Source organism: Ixodes scapularis, unplaced genomic scaffold (genome assembly GCF_016920785.2).
Source record: "Ixodes scapularis isolate PalLabHiFi unplaced genomic scaffold, ASM1692078v2 PGA_scaffold4__175_contigs__length_147842914, whole genome shotgun sequence".
In the NCBI taxonomy this organism is placed as follows: Eukaryota; Metazoa; Arthropoda; class Arachnida; order Ixodida; family Ixodidae; genus Ixodes; species Ixodes scapularis.
This window is the reverse complement of record NW_024609879.1, coordinates 47,604,996-47,625,572: the sequence shown is the minus strand read 5'-3', so window position 1 is coordinate 47,625,572 and position 20,577 is coordinate 47,604,996. Positions and strand designations below refer to the sequence as shown.

The window sequence follows — 20,577 nt, the reverse complement described above, 5'->3', positions numbered from 1 at the left end:
AAGGAACTTTTTAAAAGCAACAAAGGCTGTTATCGACTGTGGACATGCAGAAGTAGGTATCGCTGAAATCCCCCTTCCCGGCGGCAACATTGCTGTGGAAAATCAAATTATCCCTCCTTGATGACCTAAAATTCCTCCATTTTCTTCACTTCCTTCACCAATTCAATCATCCAGAGTCTCGGCGTCTCGTCTCCCTTACGCAGTTTTTTTTTTTTTTTTTTTTCGTAAGAACCGCATTTTTGTTCCTTTTTCTCTGCTTCGCCTTGACAATGGCACCACATTTTTTATGGCTCCAAATATGTCGTCCGTCCGAATAATTCTTCCTGAAGGTGAAGTCGTTGCTTTCGCTGAGCCATACGAAGCTATCGAAGTTTTTGATTAAGAAAATTTTCTTTCCGAATATTGTTGTTCATTAACGCGGAAGAGACAAGACAAGGACCAGTTCTTGTTAGCCACTATGGATAACCACCTTATTCGTCCCAAAAGAACTCAATTCTCAACGTTCTGCGCAAGTCTATCTCCATATTTGTTCGCCGCAACGTTCAACGTCGGGAGTTCACCACATCAATACAGGCAACGAGAAACCCCTATGTCAACGCCCATATCAAGTTTCAGCGTCTGAACGAACCGTCATCAATGTCCAGGTCACCGACATGCTCGGCAATGGTGTCGTAACGCCCTCTACGAGTCCATGGGCGCCACCAGTCATCATTGACGAGAAAAAGATGGCACCGTGAGATTTTGTGTTTACAACCGGAGATTAAACAAGGTCACCCGAAAATGCGTATACCCAATACCAAGAATCGACGATGCCCTCGACTGATTACAGGGAGCTGAGTAATTTTGTTCTCTAGACCACCGTTAAGGCTACTGGCAAATTCCTATGGCCTCAAACGACCAAGGAAAAACAGCTTTCGTCACGCCCGATGGCCTGTACCAGTTCACCGTCATGCCCTTCGGCTTATGCAGAGCGTCGGCAACATTCGAACGTTTGATGGATGCAGTGATGCGCGGCCTCAAGTGGAAAATATGCCTATGCTACTAAGAATATGTAGAAATATTTTCAAACAGATTTGAGCAGCACCTGCGTCGATTAATCGCCGTATTGTCATGTCTCAGCGACGCGGCCTTCAACTCAACGCACAAAAAATCTCGATTTGCAGCACGACAAATAAAAGCGCTTGGCCATCTCGTGTCCAAAAAGGCGTTCAATCCGACACTAGCAAAATTCAGGCCGTTTCTGCCATGCCCAAGGTAACCACTCAAAAAGGAATTGGCAGTTTTCTTGGACATCGCAGTGCAAGGCTGCTTTTGACCAGCTCGAAAATGTACTAACATCTGCTTCGATACTTCGGCATTTTGATCAATATCCACCCGACTTGTATTTTCCGGGAGCTTCCGGCACCCATTAATTTCTTAATTTTTTTTTTTTTTTACAGTTTTCGGAGGTTTTTGTCGACATAAATGGCGTTGGCCGGGCCAATGGCATTCGTTTCTCACTCTAAAAGCGACAATATCTTTGGAAACATTTATGTAAGCAAAGATGCATTCAGCATGGATAAAAGATATAAATAAATCTAAATAAATAAATCTATCCCACTTTAAATAAATCATGAAAATAAGCTTTGCATGCTACGATCCTGGAATGTAATATGAAAGTCAGGTTATGTAGTATATTTGCTTTGTAAAAATATAAAGATAATACTCCCTTCATCATTAGTTTAGAAAAATTCAAATGACTCAATGTGGAGTTAAGCTCCTTTTTCGAGGTACGAAACTGTTGTTGTGGGCCATTAGGACGTTTAATAAAACGAAAACAAAAAGGAGGAAAAAATTAGGTTGTTCTGGTTTCACCTTACTATCTTTTTTGCAAAATGAAAGAGCCAAATAGTCTTCCATTTGCACTAGCCTAGCCTTACGCCTTACTGACCCATTGGTAAATGTTGCTGTTTTTTATTCGAAGGCAATTGCTTTCTTCAATATTTGCGTATTACAAATCGACAACTTAGGCTCACTTTCGTGGTAAGTTAGATTGTCACAGAGTGTAAAGCTGATCTTTGTGATTGATTTAACTGGGATAAATTACTTGGGCCCACGGTGTATATATTATGCTCCCACGTGTTCAGACAAAATGAGAGTCCACATGGTGAGATAACGACTCTGAGCAATATCTTGCATGGGCCAAGCTCAGGATTTACTTCTGGAAGTTTCTTACTGGCGCTGATGCAATGGATGCTTATAATTGCAGCGATTGTGAGCAGAACCCGAAACATTGTTGCAGCGTTTGCGAATCAGATAAACTGTCTGCTATGAAAAATAATCTCGTTGCTGTAATTTGTGGAACGAACGAACTGTGTTTTCTTTCTTGTTTTCGCAGTTTGGGCGAGCGTGGGTTTAATTGTGTGTAAATGTGATATGAAAAAGGGACGAAATATGAGCAATTAATCTAAACGTCGAAAAACAGACTCCCATTAGGGCTACAATTAAAGTTCATAAAATCTAAAACAAAAAGTTTATCTGAGCCTTTGGTGCAGGATAGCGAAAACCTCGTCATTAGAATAGCGTAGGCTCATACCGCATTCTTCTTTATGCCAAGGAGAAAGTTTTTAAAAGCATAAATCTCAGCTACATATATTTATTTAGTTATTTATTTGTTTTTTTATTTGCCCTAAACGCCCTTGCGGGCATTACATAGGGGGGGGAGCGATGGTACAAAGTGGGATACAATTGGGACAAGTGCAAAAAGAATAAAAAACGATCACATAGTTGGCGTAAACAATGTTAAACAAGCACTAAACAATATAAATAACAAGAACACTGCATGAAAACATAACACATAGCAGCCCTATACATATTACTTAAAGAACAGGTGAAGTGAATAACGCGATTTCTCCGGGCAGGCTATTCTATTCGGAGATGTCAAGAACCAGAGGGGAATGCTTGAACAACATATTGCGGGCAAAGATGGGCGATGCTTAGAAGTGATGATCTACGCGAGACGAAATACGATGAGCAGGCGGAAGGATTGAGTTCCGAAAGGGAGAGGATCCATGATAGAGCTTGTGGAAGAATGACACGGGAGCAGTTCATCTTCTGTATTGAATGGTTTGGTTTAAGTTGAGGTTACGTTTTATGTTAGACGTACTGGAAGTACGGGAGAAGTCGCGGGTTATAAATCTTGCAGCTTTACTTTGAAGTGCCTCAATATGGTTGGTTAAGTAAAGCTGATGAGGGTGCAATATGATGGATGCATATTCCAACTGCGACCTGACGAGGGTAGTATAGGCGAGGAGTTTTGTTTCTTTGTTAGCTTAAAATAAAGAGCGCTTACGCAACCAAAGAGTTTCGAACGCTTTGCGGGTTACATGTTCAATATGTAGGTTCCATGATAAGTTAGGCGGATGCCAAGGTATTTAACTGACAAAACGTTTACAATTCGGTCCTCTGCAGTCGCGTACACGCGATGAGTCATTTGTAATTTCGTTGTACAAGTGACAGCTTTAGTTTTGTTAGTGTTTATTTGCATTAACCAGGTTGTGCACCTTTGATCGATTATGTCTAGGTCCCGCTGGAGTACGCGAAAATCCAAGGGGTTCGAAATTCCCCGATATATGATGCAATCATCTCTTAAGAGATGTATGGTAGATTCAGTGTTAGAGTGAAGGTCATTTATATGTAAAAAAACAATACCGGACCGAGGACAGAGCCCTAAGGGACGTCGGACTTCACCGCCATAAAGGGAGAAGACACCGTGTTAATTCCAACAGATTGAAAGCGGTTTGTTAAAAAAGCGGTTATCCCCTGAATAACAAAGCGTTTATACTCACAGTTTCTAATTTGTATATTAGTCTGTTATAGGGAACCCAATCAAAAGCTTTAGCTAAATAAACAAAAATAGCATCGGTAGGACAAGAGGAGTGAGCAGAAAGGTGAAGGTCAGTATTCAATTCAAATAATTGTGTTTCGCAGGAAGGACCGCGGTAAATCCCTTGCTGATTAAAGAAAATAAGGCTGTTTGAAGATAAATAGGTCATAAACTGGGATGAATGTATATATTCTAAGTTTCTTTACATGCAACAGAAGTGAGCGATGTGGGTCTGTAGATATTGAAATTGTATTTATCTCCGCCTCTAAAAATTGGAATAACATAAGCAAGCTTCCAGTCATCAGGTAGATTACCACTGCCTGCAAAGTATAACTCCAGATATGTGTTTGGTTAATTTTAAAAGCTTAGTAGATATTCCGTCGGGACCTGGGCTAGAGTTCATTTCTAAACGATCAATGGCACACTTAACTCCGTAAGAAGAAAGGACAATATCGTTCATTATATTTTCGGTAAGCTAGGAAATAGCAGTACGATGCGAAAACACGTTCTTCTTAGTAAAAACACTGCTAAAAAGTAATAAAACCTACAGCTAATTGATGTGAAGTTTGTATTGATCCGGTCGTCACAAATAATACAGGTAATATTGGAGTTGGTTATGAATTTATCACTTTCAAAACTTTTTTTTTTGCGTCGGATCGAACTTTCAGAAATCATCATAAAAAAAAAGTTCCTTGCCATTTCTTATTTGTTTTTGCAGAATACTGAGTGAGCTTGGTAAATGGTCCTATGTGCTGACTGTGTGAAAGCACGACACGACTTTACAGACGTCTCTTTTTTTGTAGATAGCGCTTAATTCTCGTCGTAAACCATGCTTTGGGCAGGCTAGGGGCGATTTTTATAGTGGGTGCAACTACAGCCTGAGCCTCCAGTAACTTATATCGAAATAGAATCCAATTGTCGTTTAGTGACCGTTTATCAAACCCCCTCAGGAATGTACTAGAAAATTCACTTAATACAGAATAAAAAGTTTCCGGATCAACTCTCTTTAAATAAAAAAAAGTCTTTGCTATTTTAGTTTCGTTTGTTTACAGTCGGGGTTAAAATCGCAGTAGATATTACAATAATCACTAATTTTCTCAACGACGCGTACAGATGCATGCTCCGGATGGGTGGCGAAAATTAAATCTCAAACTTCATCTTCACGTGTAGGCGTGGTAATCATTTGCTGCATATTAAAGTAGTCAGGCGTTTCCAACAATTTCCGGTACTCATTTTTTAGGGGGGAATTCATCGGACAATGTACAAGCAGCCCAATTAATAATGGGGTAGTTAAAATCGGCAGCTTATATGAGAAAGCTGTGAGGAAATATATAATGAACTTCGTCGATAACAGTAGTTCTATTTTCATTAAAGTCGTCTAAGCAGCTAAGGGCCTGTAACACACCCTGGTTGAACATGTCTGAAAAGATAGTTTAAGGGCAATCCATGAAATTTTAAGCGAGCTATAAAGGGAAAGCAAAGAGGATGGAATGGTGTTTCTGACACCTGCCATAACTCCGCCTCCCCTGGTAACAGTTCGTTCTTTGCGATAAATAGTAAACGAGTTAGCAAGAGACAGCTCTGAACTCGAAATGTTCGAAATAAGCCAGGTTTCCATTCTCAAAACAACATCAGCAGAAGAAGAGTTACTACAAGCCATCAAGTCCTCTTGCTTCGGCAATAGACTGCGGAAGTTGACTACCAGAAAAGAAAGCGGGCCAATCTGCGTAGTGGGGCCAGAGTTGGTTTTATATTTACTTTGAGGTCATGGGCCGTGGTCTATCGTATTGCCTCGGGAAATTGAGACAACCTGATCACTGTTTGCTTCGTAGGAGTAAACAACATCGTTCAATGTAAGCTTATCGTATGACAGTCGGAATCTATTTGTACCTCGGTTTTCTTTCGCATAGTCACGAAGTTTTTTTGTGGGCAATCTCCACACTGGGCGAAAAATCCTTTTCGATCCAGACTTTAGGGGATATCAGGTTTTTCAACCTGGGAGCATTGTTTAAGACTTCGCATTTGCTTTTGTAACTCAGAAACTTTATAAATATTGGCCTATTTGTCCCAGCCCTAGGCCGCCCAATCCGATTCGGGCGCTCGATTTCACCGGAGCTAATGTTTAGATGGATTAAGAAGAACGCGTGAACGTTTTTCTCTGTGACGCTCCAGGTTTCACGTTCTTGTTCGGGTAGGCCTTTCACTATTAGGTTAATTATACGAAGTTGATTGCTTAAGTCGTCAACGACACTAATTACATTTTCTATTTTGTGTTGCCTGGTGGGGATTTCTTCTATCTCTGTTTCAAGATTAGAAACTGTCAGATTCGGAAATTCAACTTCTTTCAAGTGAGTAACCTCGCGAAGAGATTCTTCAAGGTGCGACACATGTCGTGATATGTCTGCGATTCCTGCGTTAATGCCCAGAAGTGTAGCTGTAGTTTCTCTCTGGTTCTTTTTGTTCGAAGCAATGGCACTCTGAAGGGACGCCAGGGCCTAATCCATCTTGCCAGGTCTCGGTTTAGCCTCAACATCTCCCGCCCAAAGCAACACTTGCGCAATGCATATTGACAGATTGTTTATAGCTACTCTTAAAAAGCAATTTTGGCGCAGAACTGTCGTTTTACCTCTGCGATACACGAAAAAGGCTACAGCTTTTGTACTGAGAAGAAATTGGCACCGACCTTATGATTAAAGACTTATAATGAATGAAATGCATTTCAGGCACATGGTGAGGGAATTGGGCTTTCCCGTGACATATATTTTCCCGCTAAAGTTAGTAGGGAAAATGAATGGTTGTTCAGGTCACGCGACGTCAAATCACGTGATATCGATTTTCTCCGCTAAAATTTGCGAGTAAGTGAATTGGTGTATAGGTAACGTGACGTGAATTTCTCACTAAATTTAGCGGGGAAACTGAATTGATGTCTTGGCCACAAGACAAATTTTCCCGCTAAGGTTTTTGGGGAAACTGAGTTGACATACATACTCTTAGCAAGTCTCCTGTATTTGGTGAATATTTGGGGTGGACAACACGCTATTCATGCATATTAGCAATAATTTACACGTTGAGTAATGGATAATTCACTCAAAAATCATGCGAGGTTGGAAAAAACGTGTTTTGGTTTGGTCATACACGCATAACCGTGTAGCCGACCTCGAAAACACGCAACACCCCAGGCGACGACCGCAGCATCAGAGTTAGGCAGTATCGCGATACACATGTATCGCGATAGTATTTTAGAAACACATTTCGTATCCGTATTTCTGTATCGCAATACAATTTTTTCACCAGTATCTGTATTCCTGTATCGAAATACATTTGGAATGTTTCTTTTTATCGCGATACAATCAGGGAGAAATGTATTTCGATACATCTCTTGAAAAATTCTCCCCCCCCCAAAAAAAAAAAAATATCCGAACGCATATATTTTTTTTATTTTATTTCTTTACTTTTGCGGTGCTAGGACAAGGAGATGCTGGGGCATTGTTACCATGCCGACCGAGGTTCCCTCCGATTCTCCGAACTATTTTTCTATGCATTCTCTTCTCTCTTCTGAGGAGTGTTGCGTAGTCGGGGACTGAAACCAGGTGGCGTGCCAGGAGCGGAGTGAGAGCATTTTCTGCCGCAGGTCCTTAGGTAGGGATTTCTTGAATCATTTCTGTTTGCTGGCATCCAATGCCCGCGGCTAACCGGCTCTCTTGCCTTAGCGTACATACTACACAGTACACCCAGCCGGCCAAGCTGAGTCACAGTCCGCTGCAGCACGAGCCTGACGGTGGTTGACTTGAAATAGATAGGATGACTCACGCAGTGAAGTTCAACACATATTCGAAGGCATCTGCGGCTGCGCCCGTAATATTGCACGGCTCAAGGGTACGTCATCAGCCGACGTGAACGTGACCCGCTGCTCTGGTGATCCGAAACCCAGAAAGGAGGCCAGACGTGGCCTCGCTCTGCCGACCCAGGCTTCGTACGCCTGCAACTCGTCTCGAGCGCGCTGTTTCTCGAAGGGCTCGCACCTGTGCCGGCAATATCAGGTCGCAATCCACGAGGCCTCTATTTGGATGATGCTAGGCGAAACTTGAGGACTGCAATCCATGCGTCGTTGGTGGAGGGTCGGCAGGAAGGACCTTCGCAACAGGGATGCCACCGTATCGTTTTTTCAGCCGTAACAGAAGATAAGGCATGTGTTCCAGAATGTTTCAGGTGGTTCACTATTCTCTAAAATTCCAAACGCGCCTGCGTGATCTTCAACGAGGTAACCTACAACGAAAGTACGTATGGTCCTTTCATACAGCAACGTGGTAAAGTTTCATGGGCAAGGCCACACCTACAGATCAAGAATGCCAGTTCATTCCACCGTGACATCATGTGATCAATGTTGACATGGGCGTCCTTATTGGACAGGGCGTTGTGACGTTTTGATGGTATTTAGGATGACATATAATTTATTTAGAGGTCAAAGTATTCTCGCATCCGTCGTCAGACAGAGAGGATGTCAGGGAAGGGACCGCGGACAGTCCTTGATGGAACGTTTTTTAAGCCCATTGAAGACTCCTCGTCGTCTGAAACCACTACCTTCAAGGAAAAGTGCCTAGCCTACGGGGAAAGTAATTTCGGGATCAAAAACTTCCACTTCCAACTTCAAGATTATTCTCAATTGGTGCCTGAAAGAAATTCGAAAAATATATTGCAGTATCAGTATTTCTGTATCTGTATTTCTGCCCGCCCTAAAATGTATTCCTGTATTTGTATTTCCAAGTACTTTTGGCCTTTATTTAAAATGTATTTCCGATACGTATCGCCATACACTTTTTCAGATATATTTCAGTATCAGTATTTTAACTAATATTTCAATGTATCCCAGTATTTGTATTTCCAAATACATTATTGAGTATTTCTGCCCAACCCTGCGCAGCATCGGCGGCTATCGAAGCACCGGAAATCTCGGGGACACACCTAGAAAGGACCGCGGAGGCAAATGCCGAATAAACATGTCTCGGAGACAGATATGCACCAAAAGCAATTGCGCCATGTCGCAGGACGTTGGCGAAGACAGCGCTGGCCCGCGCTCCTCAGGTGCTGCCATTGATTCTGGTCGATGGCAATGCGGCTTCCCTCATGTCGCTCATGTTTGTATTTATTTTAGGGGTCTTGATAATAGTTTCTTACGCACCACAAATAAACTTGTGGGTCTAATTGCTCGTTCTAAACAGTTAAAATGGATATAAAAAGCGTGTCCTCGATTTGAACACGTGACATTGCATTTGGTTTCGTTTTGGCTTCAGCCCTTCTACTGCAAGCTTCAACGGCCGTGTATTAACACCAGGGGGGGGGGGGGGGGAGGGGGGAGGAAGGGAAGGTGCCGCCACTTTTCATGCACCCTCCTCACAATTTACGGCGCTCCGGGGTGGTCGCCATGTTAAAACTTTATATCAGTGTTGCTGCATTTGTATGTCGATCGTCTTTAAGTTAGAGCTGACAGAAAAAATCTGGTCACGGCGCAACGCCGGTGTACGCTAAGAGCTAGAGCCGTTGCTTTCGTTGTTTTTGTTTAATCGGAGAAAATCTGGCAACAAGTCATGTTTAACATGGCGCCGGTATCGTTTTGGTTCCACGGGACACAAGACGTTCTGCAGTTTGCGATCATATATAGCGAAGACGTGACCGGAGAAGTGCGCCTGTGATGTTATCGGAAGACGGAAACGACGGAAAGTATCATTCGTATTCGCCGTGTGCTTTGAAAGCGAAGGGAGTCGCAGGATTCACTGGTGCGCAACCACAAGTTAAGGTTCACGACAGCGCTGCGTTGACTTCGGCGATCTCGTTCTGTTTGGTGCAACACGGCGATGCGACAAAGAGCTGAAACGTTCGTGCTGTGTGGTGCCTGGAGGTAGAAAGAAACCCACACTAACACGGAGCGCAAATTGGTTGTTGCGGGGTTGAAGGTCAACGGGTTCAGTCCCGTCGTCGTCAGCTGATCCGGTCCAACTGGTCCGGGAGGACGCAGCGAGCGTTTTCAAATGTAAGTCTTCCTTTGTTCAATTTCAAAATGTGGAAGATTCCAGACGCATACTGTGAGTAAAAATCTGCGGGGCGTTTTCAACAAAATTACATCATTTTAGTTGAACAATGGACTCCACATTGTTGTCCTATATCTGCCGTTTTTATGCTTCGCGTTGTTGGACTGCGTTTGCACAGCGACCTGTCTGCACAGCGACGCACACCACTCGAGCAGATGATTCGGTCCTACAAACGACCGGTTATTCAGAATTTCAGGGAAACTTAAGTGACCACCGATATTTTCCTGCAAATATCGTGTGAGTTTGTTGCACTGATCATGCGGTGTGAATAACTTAGGGCAAGATTTCCTACCTGCCCACAGTTGCATGAACTGAGACCATTTTTTATGTAGTGAACATAGTGCTTTTTCTTAATTTAGGGAAGAGGCGTTGGTGCATTTATTATGGTACAATCACTTGAGAGTTGAGAAATTGGGGAGAGCGAGCAAGTTTTCCCAACTTTGTCTCTTTTCCCTCTGGCACTGCCCCTAGTTTCAAGTTTCAGTTTCAGTAGGCATGCCTACTAGCAGGTACAAACTACTCCAAAGCAGGTAAAAGAGTGGGAAGTCAGGACGGTGCGGACTCCGTGTTTCGCGCTTTTTGCTAGGCGACTGGGTAAGTGCTTTCGCAAGGTACGCGGAATATGCAAACGATTTTGTTATGCGCGTCGTTTGCGTCTCTCCAGCAAAACGAAGAAGATGATCTACAAAGGCGCAATCACAAGCCAAGATTTTACGATAACAGTGCGTTTACTTCGATGGTCCGTGTAGTGTTATTTTACCCTGCTCTCTGCAACACCGTGTCATGGCGAAGAGCTGGAACGGTCAAGGTTTGTGCCGGCCTACCGGTTGACAAACCCGCATCGCCCACATCGGCACCGAGTGCACTTGGGCTGTTGATGCTCAAGCCTTTCATCCGAGGCCTGTCGCCAGCTGATCCTGTGTGGAAGATGCCCAACGTGTACTGAGGGCGGGAACTACTTAAGTTAAGATTAAGGTTTTAATGGCGCAGCGGTAACGGTGGCCATAATGCGCCAAACAAAATGTGTATTAAAGATCGAATGAAACAGATGCTACGCTAGAGAAACTTTTTATAACTGGTGTAGATATCCGGTTTTGTTAATAAAATCAAAAACTCGTCTGAGTGGTACTAAAGCGTTGTCTTCAAGTAAAAACATAGGATGAAAGGGAAGATGGTTTCTAAAGAGTTCAGGAAAACATGATACGCGCAGTTGATGATAAAACCTACATTCCCATAGAATGTGTAAAACTGGAAGTAATTCCCCACAATGGGCACAAATTGCAACATCTTCGCCACTGAGAAGGTACATATGTGTCAAACGTGAATGGCCAATTCTCACACGGCAAAGCAGAACCTCAAGGAGGCGGTTTTTTAGGAATTAATTTTCCCAGATGCCTATCATGGGTTATAGCTTGTTATTGGTTTCAGTGTCCCATTCTAGCTGCCAAGTCTTTAAAAAAGATTTCTTTAGAAGTGGTTTAAAATCCTGGTAAGGCAGGCCAAAAGATACTATTGAGTGTGTGGCACATGCAGCCAGGCGATCTGCATTCTCATTTCCTGCGATTCCCACATGACTCGGTACCCAGCAACATTTGATATTGCATCCAAGGTGAAGAGTTCTGTTTACTTTAAAACTAACATGTTGCGTAATACATTCTTTGTAGAAACAATGGAAGAAATAGCAGATAAGACACTTTGCGAATTGACAAAAATGACTGCGTTCAATATACTGTTGTTCAGAATATGCTCAATGGCTAATAAAATACCATAGAGCTCTGCAGTGAAGATGCTTGCCATTGAGTCAAGCTAGAATAAACTGCACAACCAACGGAACTTAAAGATTTCGACCCGTCGGTATAGTACTCGGTGCAACCACTAGATATCCTTTCTTGCAAGGATAGAAACTCTTGCTGAAGAAACTGTGGAGCAACGGTCTTCTTACTGTATTTGGTGAAAGACCAGTCACAACATACGGGTAGCTCGTTCCAAGGGGCAATTCTCTCTATAGAGTTTAGCAAATTAACACCACTTGTGGAAGGGACAGGGAGGTTGAGAGAGCTACAAATACTTTGAACTCGAAAACCTAAGGGGCGCACAATTGTTGGCTTGTTTTCAAACAATTTACAGGACTGAGGGGTGTGTAAAATACTATAAGCGGGATTTTCGGGATCCGACAGGACTTTGTAATAATAACACAGGCTCAAGTACTGTCGGCATTTTGCAAGAGACATTTTATCTCTGACCACATACAAGCTTAATGCGGGTGATGTGCGAAATGCCCCAGTGGCAAGCCGGAGTCCGAGGTGATGAACCGGATCCAGCATCCTTAGTGTGGAAATACCGTGCTGAACCATAAACGATCGCTCCATAATCCAGGCGTGACCGAACTAAAGCATTGTACAACCTCAGGAGGCATCGCATGTCAGACCCTCAAGATACATGTGACAGCACCTTAAGGATGTTAGAGGATTGCAAGCATTTCTGCTTTATTTCATTTAAATGAGACTTAAATGTGAGCTTTTTATCAAAGATCATGCCTAAAAATGTATGTTCGTGCTTCACGATATTTCTTTTTTATTCAGTTGTAAGATTGGACCCAAAGGGAGACCTCGTCGCAAGGTAAATGGCACACACACAGCTTTCTCTAAGGAAAATATAAAACCATTTTCATTGGCCCACTTGCTCATCCTATTTATTGTGAGCTGCAATTGCCGTTTGCAACTAAAGAGGTTTCAAGACGAAAAAGATATTTGCACGTCGTCCGCGTAAAGAGAGTAAGAAAGGGATGACGGTATAACTTGAGCCAGACTGTTTATCTTAACTGCAAATAAATTGGCACTTAAGACTCCACCTTGGGGGACACCATTTTCTTGTAAGAAGACACTGGATAAAGTCCAGCCTAATCGAACTTGAAATGTACATCCACTTAAAAATTTCTGGAAGCAACGGAGCATGCGGCCACGCACTCCACAGTTGTAGAGATCTCGAAGGATACCATACCTCCATGCAGTGTCATATGTCTTCTCTAAATCAAAAAAACACGGACACACAATGCTGCCGTTGAACAAAGGCCTCACATATGACAGTCTCAAGTCGGACCAGATGGTCCATGGTCGACCGTCCAGCCCGAAAGCCACACTGGTTAGTATCGAAAACGTTTTTCTCTTCCAAAAAAAAAAAAAAAAAAACAACAACATAAGGAGGCGATTTATAAGCCTTTCAAAAGTTTTCCCCAAGCAGCTTGAAAGTGCTATTGGGCGGTAGCTTGTAGCCAGAGAGGGATCTTTTCCAGGCTTCAGCAAAGGTATAACGTGGGCACATCTCCAAGAATTCGGAAAAGCAGCAGCTTCCCAAAGGTAATTGAAAAAGGACAGCAGGTGGTACTAGGATACATAAGACAGGTAATTGAGCATCTCGTAGTGAACTCTGTCTGGCCCAGGTGCAGACTGCTTCTTTAAGCTGAGAGCAACTTCGAGTTCACACATTGTGAATGGTCTGTTGCATGCAACGGAGTTAAAGCGTGACACTGATTTTCTGTTATACAGCGGTAAACCGGAACTTTACAAACTCCGTACTGTAATTGGAAGAACTACAAACACGCTGAAAATGTTCTGCGAGGAAGTCTGCTTGCCCTGTTAGAGATGCTGAGATTGAAGGAGAAAGTGGAATCCTGAAAGCACGCTACTGCCCTCGAACTTTTTTGAGACGATCCCATACTTCTTTAGCAGTGACAAAACTATTTAAGGATGAAACATACTTTCTCCATGAAGCCCACTTGGCCTGTTTTCGCGTCCACTGAGCATGTGCTCTTTTTTTCTAAACTCGATCAAATTACGGAAAGTTGGATATCGCCGAAAAGTTCCCCACGTCTTGTTCTGGCTTTTCCGAGTGGAAGTACATTCCTCATTCCACCAGAGCTTGCACCTCCGGGGAAGACTTCCTGTAGTCTGTGGAATTGAAGTGGAAGCAGCATTTATAATGTATTCTGTAACGTAAAGCGTCGCATACTCAGGAGTCATATGAAGAAACATGGAGGGATCAAGTGCTGCTTCTAAACCAAAAATAGACCAGTCGGCCTTTTCCAACTTCCATCGCGGAAGTCGAGTTGGTATCGATGGAACTGGTAAAACGCTCTCTAAAATTATGGGTAGATGGTCGCTGCCGAAAGGATTGTCTAAAACGTTCCATGAAAAGCATGGAAGTGGAGATGGTGATGATAGTGATAGGTCGATTGATGTAAAAGTGTTGTGGGCAGCACTAGAAAATGCAGGTTCTTTCTTATTCAGCAAGCAGATTCCAGTTGATAATAAAAGTCGTTCAACAATTCCACTTTGAGAGTCTTGACGAGAGCTTCCCCAGAAAGGATGGTAAGCATTAAAATCACCAAGGAATAAAAAAAGTTTGGGAAGTTGGTTGATGAGTGCTTGGAGTTCATGAAGATGCAGCGGAACATTAGGTGGCAAGTAGAGTGACACTAGAGTGATGAGGCGGTCAAGAAGGATGCGAACTGCAGCTACCTCAAGTGAAGTTTGTAAAGGAACTTTGGCACATGCCACTCCACTCTGAACCACTACTGCTACACCACCCGAAGGTCTTGAGGAATGGCGGTCCTTCCTAAAAACTTGGTGATGACGCAAAACCTGCGCGTGCGAGTCAGTCAGGTAAGTCTCCTGTAGGAAAATAGCAACAGGGCGGAGCTCGTCAAAAATGAATTGATGTCATCTATGTTACGTAGAAAGCCGCGACAGTTCCACTGCAGAATACCTATATGCTTAGCTTAGCAAGTGCGAAGTGAATATAAAAACTGGTAAAAAGTTAAATGAGACGACTATGGGTTAAAATCTATCTTTTTGCGCGGTGCATTTTTTTTACAGCCTCTTTCTGCTGGTCAGTGGAGTCACTGGTGGCAGAAAGGAAGGAGTCAGATCCCGCGAGGAGACTTTCCTCGCCGGGCTTGGGTCCACCCTCGTCCATAGGCTCCTTCGGGGGAGCCGGGGGAGACCCGCTGGGGTCGGCAGCCTTAACGGCTCACTAAGTCTCTGCTGGGTCAAGAAACGGAGTTGCCCCCGGCCTTTGGGAGGCAGGGAGGCAGGGGCGGCGGGAGGTGCCATCCCCCGCTTCAGGGTGGACGTTGAAGGAACAGCGTCCACCGTGTGGTTGGGGCGCAGTCCAGCTGGCACCGCTCCCGTGGGTTTTAGAGGGGACACTGACGGGAGACACACTCCTTGTGGAGGAGTCTGTATTCCCGCCGATGCCATCACGGGTCGTGTGGGTCCCCTGCGCACGACCTTGGCATATCCTCCTTTCGATAGGAAGGAAAAACGTTTTTTTGCCTCATGGTACGAGATGTTTTCTGTGGTCTTCAAAGTCAATATCTCTTTTTCTTCTTTCCACTTCGGACAAGAGCTGGATGACGACAATCACAGTTCACACATCTTGGTTCACTTTCGCAAGTGTCGGTAACATGCTCTTTACTGGAGCATTTCGCGCAGGTGTTACTTTCCCGGCAGCTCTCTCGCGGCTGCGAGAGCCTCTTCGTGCAGAACTGGACCGAATGGAACGCGAAGGCATCATTCAGAAGGTCAGCAGCCCGACGGACTGGGTAAGCCCGTTAGTCATTGTACTAAAAAAAGACAGCAAGTTGCGGGTATGCATGGATCCCAGAAGGATTAATGAAAACCTGAAAAGAGAACACTACCAAATGCCTCGTAGAGAAGATATTGAAGCGGACTTGGCAGGCGCGAAGTTTTTCTCGCGTCTAGACGCAAACGCAGGGTTTCACCAAATCCCACTGGACGAGCAATCATCCAAGATATGCACGTTTGCCACGCCGTTCGGCCGTTATCGCTTTCTACGCCTTCCATTCGGCATAGCGTCAGCTAGTGAGGTGTTTCAAAAAGCCCTCAACGAAGTGTTCGAGGGCCTTCCTGGCATACGTGTATACGTGGACGATGTGCTGATCTGGGGTGCGACTAGGGCGGAGCATGACCAGAGGCTGCACGATGCACTAAAGGCAGCTGAAGCAGCGGGCCTAACTTTTAATGCAGCCAAATGCCAATTCGGCGTTCAAGAAATTTTGTTCCTGGGCGACATCATTAGCCACAAAGGTATTAGCCCCAATCCCGCCCTTGTGGACGGTCTTCTCAAAATGCCAAAGCCACAAGACAAATTGGCAGTACAAAGGTTGCTCGGGGTTGTTAACTATTTTAGCAAGTATCTACCGTCACTTTCCCAGCGCACTTCGACTCTGCGTTCCCTGATCAAACAAGACGTCATTTTTGAATGGACACCTAATCATGAAAACGAGTGGCAAGCCATATGTCAGGAGCTAGGCGAGGCACCGCTGCTTGCTATTTTTGACCTAGGTTTGGAGACGAAGATAACTTCAGACGCATCTCAAAGTGGCATTGGCTCCGCACTCCTACAACGTCATGGGGGACTGCTGGAAACCGGTCGCTTACGCGCAACACCACCTAGACAGAAGGCCTCCGCATGGTTTCCTCATCCTCTATGAAACGTCATCACAGTCGGATCGCGCTCGGTCGGCTATTGGACCCGAGTCCGACCTTCGACGCGCTGATTGGCCACGAGCCGCAGCCGAACACTGACGCAGCACTCGTGCCCAATCTCTTGCCTCGATCGATCTGACTATGATGACGCGTGTGGAGGCCTTCTGTCTAGGTGGTGTTGTTACGCGTCGAGAGCGCTGAGTTAATCGGAACAGAGATATTCGCAAATTGAAAAAGAGGCTTTGGCGTTGGTTTTCGGTTGCGAAAAGTTTAACCATTTTGTGTATGGTCGCCCACTCATACTCGAGAGCGACCACAGCCCGCTGATAAACATATCTAGGAAAGGCATAGCCGATATGCCGCCAAGAGTGCAACGTTTTTTCCTACGATTGCTCAAATACGATTACACGCTGATATTTGTTCCTGGCAAGCAGATGGCCCTGGCTGATATGCTTTCTCGATCTCCTGCTCCTGGGAACAAGGGGGCCGCCGACACGGGCGACGTAGAAATTCACGCCGTCACAGTCGTATCAGCCCTCGTAAGTGAAAAAACGGCTGCGAAACTTGCACACGAAACCGCTACTGATCCGTATCTTAGCGTAGTACTGCGAAAGCTCGGGAGGGGAGACGAAGTGGAAGGGGCGCTGAAATCAGTTGCCGCCGAACCTTCAGTAGTAGACGGCATACTTTTGAAAGGAACAAAAGTAGTAATTCCCACGAGCATGCGCAGAGAGATGTTAAAGAGGATTCACGCAGGCCACCTTGGCACGGTAAAGTGCAAAGCTAGGGCTAGGCAATTAGTCTACTGGCCGAACATAAACTCTGACGTCGAGTCGTTGATCCAAAGCTGCCCGACCTGCAGAACATATGCCTATAAGCAACCATCAGAGCCTCTGATTCTACAACCAAGGCCCACTCAACCATGGTACCGTGTCGGTGTCGATCTCTTTCAGTATTCCGGAAGACACTATCTGTGTGTTTACGATTCGATGTCCAATTTCCCAGAGGTGGAGCTCCTCCCCGACACAACAGCCACCTCGGTTATTGATAGACTGAGTGCTATATTTTCGAGATACGGCATCCCAACGGAGGTATGCTCAGATAACGGCCCACAGTTTAGCAGCCACGAGTTCGCGCTGTTTGCAAAGCATTACGATTTCAAACACGTGAAATCCAGCCCAAAATACCCCCAATCTAACGGGCTCGCGGAAAAAGGTGTACAAATAATCAAACGCATCTTAAAGAAAACGAAAGCTGCAAACGAATGCTTTTGGCTTGGCATATTAAATTACAGGGCATGTCCTGTCGAAGATGGTCGGTCTCCTGGCGAGCTGCTGCAAGGAAGGCGGCTGCGCACACCCGTGCCGGACTTCGATCCCCTTCCTGCGATACGGGTCAAGAAACACCGACAGACAGGCCACAACGAGCGGGTGCTGCCCCGCCTTAAAAACGACGACGTGGTACGCCTGAATGGAGCGTCATGGGCGCGGAAAGCCAAGATAGTTGGATCAGCCGGGCCGCGGTCCTTTTTACGTGCGTACAGAGAATAATACCGTACTTCGGCGCAACCGTCGACACCTTTTAGCGACGAAGGAAGAATGCGAGGTCGACTTGTCAGACGACGAAGATTCGGACAACGACCGGGCCTGATCACACGGAATGACATCCACAGCGCCAACCATCACGACGGCTCTACAAACGGCAACTACGACGACTCTACAAACGGCAGCTCAGCAGCCAACGGTTCAGCCACCGCGAAGGACAACACGACAGAAGCGGCCTCCGGAGCGATTGGGTTATGACGAGCGCTTCCAGCAAACGAGCCAGAGGTGTTGAGCTCAGCGGTGAACGACCGTTGGGAAGGAGGATGTATCGTATCAGATCAAGGCGGACAAGCTATCTGTATGCTCCATTGCCACGTGCCTTTCCCTTGCCCTCTACTACACTAACCCCTTTCCACCTTCGGCTATATAAGTAACAACACGGAATAAACCAAGGCATTGTTATCCTGATACCCGAGTTGTCTATTCTTACCAGCCCACACAAGAACGACGAGCGCTTCCAGCAAACGAGCCAGAGGTGTTGAGCTCAGCGGTGAACGACCGTTGGGAAGGAGGATGTATCGTATCAGATCAAGGCGGACAAGCTGTTGTTTCTGCCGCCTTGCATAAGGTGACGATTTTTTCCAAGGTAAGGTGTTTGTCCCTGAGCATCTTCTCTCGAAGCTTCGGCAAGTTGGTTCCAAACATGCATAAGGTGACGACCTGAAAGGCAAGCTGTTCTTTGACTGCTTGGTAGCTAAGGTTATGCTTTACTTTAAAAGTCAGGATATCATTTTCCTCTTTCCATTTTGGACAGGAGCGAGAAAAAGCAGGGTGAGCTCCGCTACAGTTCACACATTCGACTTCATTTTCGCAGATGTCTGCTACATGGTCAGTACCACCGCACTTTCCACACGTTTCCCGGCCGCGGCAGTTTCGGGAACCATGCCCGAAACGTTGGCAGCGGAAACACTGCTGAGGATTTGGGATGAAAGGGCGGACTCTACAGTTCAAGTACCCTGCCTTCACGGTGGATGGAAGAGCATGGAGCACAAATGTGAGTGTCAGATGGCGGGTTGGTTTTTCTTGTCCGTCACATTTTAAGGTGATTCGTCGAACAGCAACGACAGCACTCTTGCGCAGACCTTAAAGATCTCGTCTTCACTGCATTCGAGAAGGTCATCTTCTGAGATGACACCGCGAACAGTATTCAGGGTACGGTGGGGGGTGACAGTAACCGGGTAGTCTCCCAGGCTTGTCATCTTCAAGAGTGCTGTGCTCTGTGGCTTATTTTCTATCTCAACAAGGAGGTCTCCAGCAAGCTTCTTTGCCTTATAACATTTTCAACCACTTGTTCTAGATGCTTTCCAATGGCAGAGGGAGAAACTTTTGACAAATGCACAGTTACTTGCAGAGTGAACTACAAGAAATCGAGGATATTTTTCAGGTTCATTAGCTTTTTCCAATTTAGGGGGAGCGGGGCGAACCCTTTTCGGGGGTCGTTCTGCTCGGGGTTGAGAAGAGAGGGACGCCATAAAAAGGCAATGGGTTTTCGGAATCTGTGGCGCGCCGCCCACCACGGAGCCCAACGAGGGAATAGGTAACACCCCATAACAAATATGGCTTTGCTGGAAGCATTACTCTATTAGCGCTACCCAGAAACTATAACCAAGTGTGGATCTGGACGAGAGTATCTGTCACCACCCAAAGTTAGCCCTTGCCGCCAAAGGAGTTGAAAAGGAAAGAAGAGAAATGAGAAGAGTGAAAAGAAGGAGAAGACAAAGGTGAAAGAAGGGAGGGGATAGTAGAAGGAGTGGCGACTAGACTGAATCATCCTGGCCGGGCCTTACCAGGACTCCCGTCTATGAGAAGCGGGGGCCGAAGTGGTGTATTGCCTCGCCCGGGGGGCCCCGGAGGGTCCAAACCTACCCCGGGCTCGGCTCAACCACCAGGATGCCCTTTTCCCCAGACACGGGAAAGTCACGCACAGTCAGACGTGGGCGGGCGAACCCGCATGGCTCGGGGTCCGTTCAGACGCCACTCTCCAAACACCTGCTTTCACAGGTGCCCCCTCCGGGCCAGTGGGACACTAGAACAGTCCCGAATTCGAAGACAGTACAAGTATTTGGAAGAAGTGGAAGAACAACGTAAAACCTACACCAAGGCTTGCATATTCTAAACAATGGCAAGTAATATGATATCGTACCGACACACAAGTACTTATCAACCATTTTCAAGCATTAAACACTTGCAAACATACATATAAAACATTTTGCAGCACGAACTAAGAAATATCGAGTGCATCAAAGTACATGTTATAGCACTCCGCCGATTAAAGAAGAGGGATTAATCGATTAAAATGCCGAGAGGTATAAAACGATTATTGATGCCGTGAGTTCTGTTCTAAGCAGCAGACAGACGCATTGGTGGCAGCAACGCAAAAAGCCTTTATTCCCAGACAGCAGCGCTCTTTTATAGATAACACTGCATGCCGGGCGAGCACACGTCATCAGGGTTATACAATCTTATCAGAGCCCGTGGCCGGTACGGAACATTCCTCCCTCCTTAAATTAAAG

At 45.4% G+C, this 20,577-nt stretch overlaps 1 pseudogene; it reads left to right on the top strand.

Annotated features, from left to right (window-relative positions):
- Nucleotides 1–44: 44 nt before the first annotated feature.
- On the top strand, nucleotides 45–18,484 carry LOC121837757 (annotated as a pseudogene).
- The last annotated feature ends 2,093 nt before the right edge of the window (nucleotides 18,485–20,577 follow it).